Here is a 7,500-nt window from a genome sequence, read left to right as displayed (position 1 = left end):
ATGGAAGGGAGAGCAATCATAGCGCCATGCTGCGCTGAAAATAACCCGTTATCGGTATTATATGTTTCCATGATGTCGACCCTTATCTCAATTTATCGAGCTTAAGTCTATTGGCGTGTACCACGTGGTAGCCGATGTCGGTACGTATTATTACATTATGCTTGTTTAAAATTTCGACTATCTCAAACTGTCTTATATATTTGTCGTCGAATTTACCCTTTTGTAATCCTTTCTGGAGATATATCTTGTTTCCTACCTTAAAATCTACGACTCTTTGCTTTTTATCATAGTCTCTTTTCGATCGGTTTTTTGCATTAATTAGGTTTCGTTTTGCGGCTTCCTGTGCTCTATTTATCTGCTCGTTTAAAGTTCCTAAATAGTGTGCGTAAGTTTCGTTTTGTAGGTCGTTATATGTAGATTCGTTAGGTGTTCGTGCTAGTTGACCGAATACTAACTCATCTGGCGTGTATAGCGTTCCTTCGTATACGCTCGTGTTGTATGAAAACATTGCTATTTCGATCCATCCGTCCCATTCGTTATTATCGGTAATAAAGTGTTTTAAGAATTCGATAAGGACAAGATGCGATCGTTCGATCGAGCCGTTCGATTGCGGGTGATACGCGCTCGTCTGGTACTGATGGATCTGAAACTTTTTAGCTACTGCTTTCATTAGTTCTGACAGAAAATTAGAGCCTTGATCAGTTAAGATACCTTTTGGAGAGCCAAAACGGCATATTACGTTTTTTATAAACGCATCTGCTATTTCTTCCGAAGAAACTTGTCGGAGAGGAATTGCCAATAAATATTTAGTAATAAGGTCTTGAATAGTTAGTATATAACTTTTTCCGGATTTCGTGGTTGATAACGGTCCTACGACATCCATTGATATTTTATCGAACGCCTTCCCGGGCGTATCGGTGATAGTCATAGGCTGATGTGTTTTTTATCTGACGAGCTTCTTCGTCTGACAGCTTTTACATTGTTGTATAAAGTTTTGTATATCTTGCTTCAGGTTCGGCCAATAATACTTTTGTCTAATCCTTAAGTATGTTTTTGAAACACCCTTGTGTCCGCCTAACGGTGTCGAGTGGTTGTCATAGATGATGCCTATTCGTTCGATCTCTTTGAGTATTACAATTTCGTGTTTTAGTACGATTATTTTCGTTTCGCTTTCTAAGAAGATCGAGTAGATTTTTCGTTTCACGTTAGCCCAGGGTATGTTGCCCACTGGTCCCTTAGTGATCGCGATAGTTTTTAGCTGTAATTCGATAGCCGCGTCTAGAAGAGAATGAAGGACGTCTTCTAAGTTTTCGAATTGCGTTGAAAGCGATATTCTCTCCTTGACGGGTAATGCTATTAAATATCTTTTACCTATTTTAGTAATTTTCACTCTTCTGAGCGTTACATCAGTAATGTGGGTAGTTTATTATTGTCGGCGAGTTCCTTTGCGCCTATATCGATCGGTGTTCCGTTGGTAGTTATGAAAAAAGCAATATTACCATTATGCATTATTATTCTAACCTTAATTTCTATCATTGTTCTGTCGACGTGTGAGTAGGTTTCGTCGGTCGAGGCTTCGTCATTTGTATCGTCTGGTTCGTCGTTTACGTTAAGTGAGGGTCGAGTGGCTTCACGCGTTGTATCGTTCGCTTCTCTATCTTGAGGGTGCGTTTGTTTACTCTTGGACGTATATAATTGAGGACGTATATATATTCCTCACTTGAGCTTGTCCCTACTATGGGGAGTATTTGTTTGTATTTTTCAACGGGGTTTCTCGATAATGCGTCTGCGTTCATGTTTCTTTTCCCTGCTTTATACACTATATTATACTCATACTCGGCTAACTTTAATCTCCAACGTATTAGTCTTGATGTCGGATCTTTGACTGAATTTAACCATACCAGCGGTCTATGGTCCGTTACGAGTGAAAAATTAGTACCATAGAGGTAGGGCCTAAAGTAGTTTACTGCGTAGATAATAGCTAGCAGTTCCTTTTCTATAGTTGAATAGTTCTGCTCTGCTTGGTTAAGAAGTCTAGATGTGTATGCAATAGGTAAATCCTTTCCTATTCCACCTTGACTTAGTATACCACCTATAGCGTAATTAGATGCGTCGGTAGTAACAACGAAAGGTTTCGAGAAGTCTGGATATTGAAGAAGTGGTTCTTGACATAGTTGATTTACTAACGTTCTGAATGCTCTATCTTGATTGCTTTTCCCTTTGAATGGAACATTCTTTTTTAAAAGATTCGTAAGAGGTTTGCTTATTACTGAGAAATTAGGTATAAATCGTCTGTAGTAACCGGCGAATCCTAAGAACTGCTTAATGTTTTTAGCTGAACGTGGTACTAGTTATTCTTTCACGGCTCTTATCTTTCCTGGATCGCGTTTCACGCCGTCCGAACTTATTATATGCCCTAAATACGTTATTTCTTTTCTGAGGAAGTTACACTTCTCGGGTTGTAATTTTAGTCCTGCGGTTCTCAATCGATCACATAATTTCCGATATTTTATGATGTGTTCTGATAAAGAGCTGGAGTAAATAACTATATCATCTAGGTAAATGAAGAGTTCGTTTCCTTCCAGTCCTGTGAGAATTGAGTTCATTAATCGCTGAAATGTGGAGGGAGCGTTTTTTAAACCGAAAGTAAATTCATAATGACCATAAGGGGTCAAGAAAGCCGTTTTCGGGGCGTCTTCCTTACTCATTGCGATCTGATGAAATCCGGATGCTAAATCAAATGTACTAAAGTACTTCGCGCTTCCTAGTTGGACTAATATTTCTGTGATGTTGGGTAAAGTGTAACTGTCTTTTCGTTTAACATGCGGTAATCGATTACTAATCGCCATCGTTTTTTCCCGTCGGTGCTTGCTTTTTTTGGAACGATCCATAGAGGAGAAATATAAGGTAATGTAGAAGGTTAGATGACTTCGTTCCCCAAAAGTTCGTTTATCTGTTTGTTTATTTCGTCCTTGCGAACGGGAGGAAATCAATGCTGTTTAATGGAGATTGGTGTTGAATCCACCGTTTCTATCTTATGTGTTATTGCGTTAGTATAGGTTAGCTTATCTCCTGGTAAATGAAATAAATCCGTTGATTCTTTTATCATCTGTTTTGCCGTGTTAGTTTCTTCCGTGTTCAATGATCTCAGATCTATGTTTTTTAAGGCTGTAACATAGCGTTCGTTAATTGTGTTAGTGACTGGTTTACAAGTGCGAGTGTGAGAGGAAATGGAGGGGGAAAGACTCGTGGCGGCCTTTGCCGATTTCGTAATCTCGGTCTCGTACGTAAGGCATTCTGTGTCTCGTGCATCGTTATCTCGCCCTAGTGGAGATAAGGTCTGCATTCTTGACTTATTGGTCGCGATTGACGAATTGTTTTTAACGGAGAGATAAGAATTTCTTATTCTTCCTTTCTCTATGTCCGTGAGTTTGTTTTCTGAATTTAATATAATGCACGTATCGACCGTATCGAAATCTTGTAGTTCGACCTTTGGAATTGTAACATTTACATCTTCCTCCTTTGTATTAATTATTTTGATAAAGGCTTCTCCATTGTTACTATTTACAATGGCCTCATCTGCATAAATTCCTTCTCCTAATCTTAGTCGAGGCACGTAGCCAGTTTTATTTTCTTCTTTCAAAGTTTTTATTTTTACTATGTTGCCCGTTCGCGCCGGAATGGTTATCTAATTCGGCTTGACGAATGGCATGGTCATTCCGTGCCATTCTACGTGTTAACTACTTCCGTGCGCATACTTGTTGAAACCTGTAATCGGAACAAACAGAACTTTCTAGTACACCTAATACTTATCTGATATGGTTCCTCTTCTAAAAAACAGAGACGAATTTTTGTTCGCGCAACAAATTCATCATTTCGCCTCCTCTCCACTACGAATTCCTTCAATTGTTGCTTAAATTCCCCTGGAGCTCTCAGACAAGTTCGTAGACTAGAGTGAGCGTTTGTATCTTCTTCTCTCTTTCTTCTTTTCCTCGCCGATTTTCCTGTCTATTTCGTGAAGATACGTTTCGTTATGTCCCAGATGAACTTCCAAAATTGTTACACGCAACCATGCTTTTCAACGAAAAAGAACTTTAATAAACAACAAATAAGAACAAGTTATTTACAATGAACAGTTTAGCAGATTAATTCTCTCAATAAAAATATCCGAATATGATGAAACTTTCGCATATCACGTCCTCTTTGGCCGAATTCCTTTAGAAGATAAATGATAACTCGTTATTATTAGTCACATTTTCTGGGCGCTTAGAAACGATCTTCTAGTTTCAAGTTCACTTAGATCTTTTCTAATCTGACTGATAACAATATCTCAACTACAGATTAATGGCAGCACAAGTCCTATTTACAAACATTTAATTATTTTAAATTGAGCTCAATCTAGGGTACCCTTGTTACGACATACTTGGTTCGGTCCTCAAAAAATTTTTTCTCGCTCGAAACTTATCTTGAGGAGTTCAAATCTGTGTGAGATTCGTGTCCTTTTTGGCCATCACCTGCTGTGTGCAATTTGTGGCACAGGATAGACACCTATTCGCGGTCTTCTAGCTCTGCAACGCTGACAGGTACCTCCGGATCGTTTTTTGCTCTGGGATCTGATGGTTCTAAATCCCTTGGTATGTAGACGGTGCTCTCGATGGTGATTGGCACAAGACGATATTGTAGTACTTCGTGGTAGCTCGTGTTCCGGAACGACTCGACTCGTACGTCTCCGCGGTAATGATAAGGATTAAAATACGCTGCGAGCAACTGCCGTAGGTGATACTTTCTACCGCCTCGTCGTGTTCTCGGCATTAAGGGAGACGAGAGATGAAAACGAGAGTAATAACACAAGTTATTATTTTATAGGATGGTTGCGATAGCTCGTGCAAGCCGTATGGACCTATGGATATCGGGGTTGGATGCGATTACGGCAGCTCGTGCAAGCCGTATGCACCTATAGCTGTCGGGTGTTGGATGAGGTTACAATTGTGTCTATTTCAGCTTTTATCTGCTATTTGCAGTTATTGCTTGAAATAATTACAAACAAGATATCGCACGTGAATAGTTCAAATATTGTTTGGTTGCATTAATACCAGTTTCAACCAACACGATTTCAAGTGAATAACAGGAATATAACGGTCTTCTAGGGATATCCTATGAATTTGAAATTGCAGCATTTCGTAGATGGGATTGATTCTGAAATAAATTAATATCGATTGTTCGTATTATGTAAAAAGTAGTCCTAGATTTCTAGAAATATTCTCAATAGAAAACAAAAGAAGTTTTGCTTTAATGAGATTCCAAGTCTTCAAGATTAATTAGATTTGAATTACAAGGACTTTCATGTTTATAGCTAAATTAAAGTACACGAGAAGTAGAAATATCGATTCCATTGAAATATGGCTCAAAAAACGCGTGTAAATGTGTAGAACAACCCAAAAATTTTGTTAGGATATTCTATGAGTTATAACTAAGGAATAGCGATCATTTGTCAACGTGATCGTAACAATTCAATAGGGAACGCTCAAATTCTGCTAGAAATGGTTCTAAAGTTATGGAGGTATTCTCAATAAAATTGTCAGATCTAAATACATAAGAATCAAGTCTTGCTTTATTAAAATTCGAAATATTAAAGATTTTATAAGATTTGAATTACCACAATTTCCGCCTATGCAGCCATGAAATGCATCGATAGCATGAAAAATTGAATTATTCTTTTACTGCACTAATACGGAGATCAATAGGTATGTTCTCACGTGTAAAATAATAATGCGGTAATCTTCTGAGGATATTCTATGAATTATAATTATGGAATGACGCCATTTTTTTAACGAAATCAATTCTGAAACTAATAAATTTATTAGAGGATTTCTCAACCTCCGCCAGAAATGGTTCCGGCTTCAATGAAATTTGTATTTTTATCGGTGTAAACATCGGAGGGAATTCCTTTTCGCGAATGATATTTTGAGTGTGTTTAAATATGACTTTGTCGACAAATTGAAAACTTATTTGTGATGGATTATCTTGCATGACAAGGATACAAACACTGCAATAGTCTATTTTGCAATAGACGAATGGTTTCGCTAGGGATATTTTAGGAGTCGGGAGAACACCCATAATTATCTGTTTTGCAATTGGTGCAGTACGAAAATATTTAAAATAATTTCGCGTGAAACGTCTTAACGTATTTTTCCAGTAATTGATCAAAAACGTTGTCGCAAAGAAGCTAGAGTAGATTGAGGACCAGGATGAAGTAATCTTTGATGCTCGTTCATGATCAACATCTTCGTAATTTTGTGTTTCGGAGGTAGCAGCACGATAGGAACTCTTTTCGAGGTCTTGCAAAATGCGTCAAACACAACATGTAACTTTATTGTGAAATACGTATCTTTGACTGGATATACGCAGTAAATAATATTCCGCTGACGACAAATCTTGATCATCGATTCACTTCTGTGGCTTAGTCGTTGATACTCGCTAAGAAATTCCGTGTATTGAATCCTTACTTCGTATTCTTTTCGAGCTTTCGATCCAATGCGTTGAATCGTCGCAATGCTGTACCATTGAAATTGCCGTGCTGCGCAGTCGTATCCATTTGGAACGGAAACTGCACTACGAAACGACCGTCCTCGTCTTTGCGATAAATTTGAACAAAATAATAATCACAAAAATTTTTCTCGGTCGTGAGATTAACTCGCTGTGGGCATTGCTCGCTTTCTCAAAATTTCGTGAAAATTGTGTTCAGTTGTTGATTTGTGATAAGATTGTAATAAAAATCGTTTCGAGCTCCAGTCTGTTTCGTCTTTTCAGTCAATCCGTCCAATACCCAACCGAAAAGAGTTTTTCGAAGGATTGGATGATCTTCTATCAGTTGGACAGATTAATCTGTCCAACAAATATCGACGGAAATGCCTTTACAACCTCCAACACATGAATGATTGCTGTGGACAACCTATGACCTATCATGATCATACAGTGTATGTTTGGCTGCCGATATAATCTGATGTAAATCTTTCGATTGGTTTTGCCAAATCGCCTTGCGGAATTGATGGAAAAGTATATAAGTGTGTTGTATCTATTGCAGTAAGTTTTACAACCACCGACTTGACAATCTTTCGTGCGGTGTAAGATAGATCGTAAACAATGCAGGCACGGTTTGTTGTCCTTGACTGCTTTTGCAGAACTGACATCTTCAGTAAACTTTCGCACATGAACTCGAAATGCTCGTCCTAAGAAATGGTGCATTTGTTAGTTTGATTTGTGACATTGAGCGAAGTCGGCTTTGTTTGCCATTGTTTGCTGAGGATTGAAGGAGTAGACGATTGTGACGCTTTTCTTTGAATAATTTTCAACATATAACATCTGTGATTCATGAATTTAAAATTGTTAAATCTAACAAGGTCGAGATTTCTGGTTCCCTTAGGCTGTTTTCCCATTCTCGATTTGTGACAACGTCGAGCTTACTTGTGATTACATACTCGAGGCGATCATCCCATTCGA

The sequence above is a fragment of the Vespa crabro genome, chromosome 25, assembly GCF_910589235.1.
Source record: "Vespa crabro chromosome 25, iyVesCrab1.2, whole genome shotgun sequence".
Classification (NCBI taxonomy): Eukaryota; Metazoa; Arthropoda; class Insecta; order Hymenoptera; family Vespidae; genus Vespa; species Vespa crabro.
Note: the sequence above shows the minus strand (reverse complement) of the source record.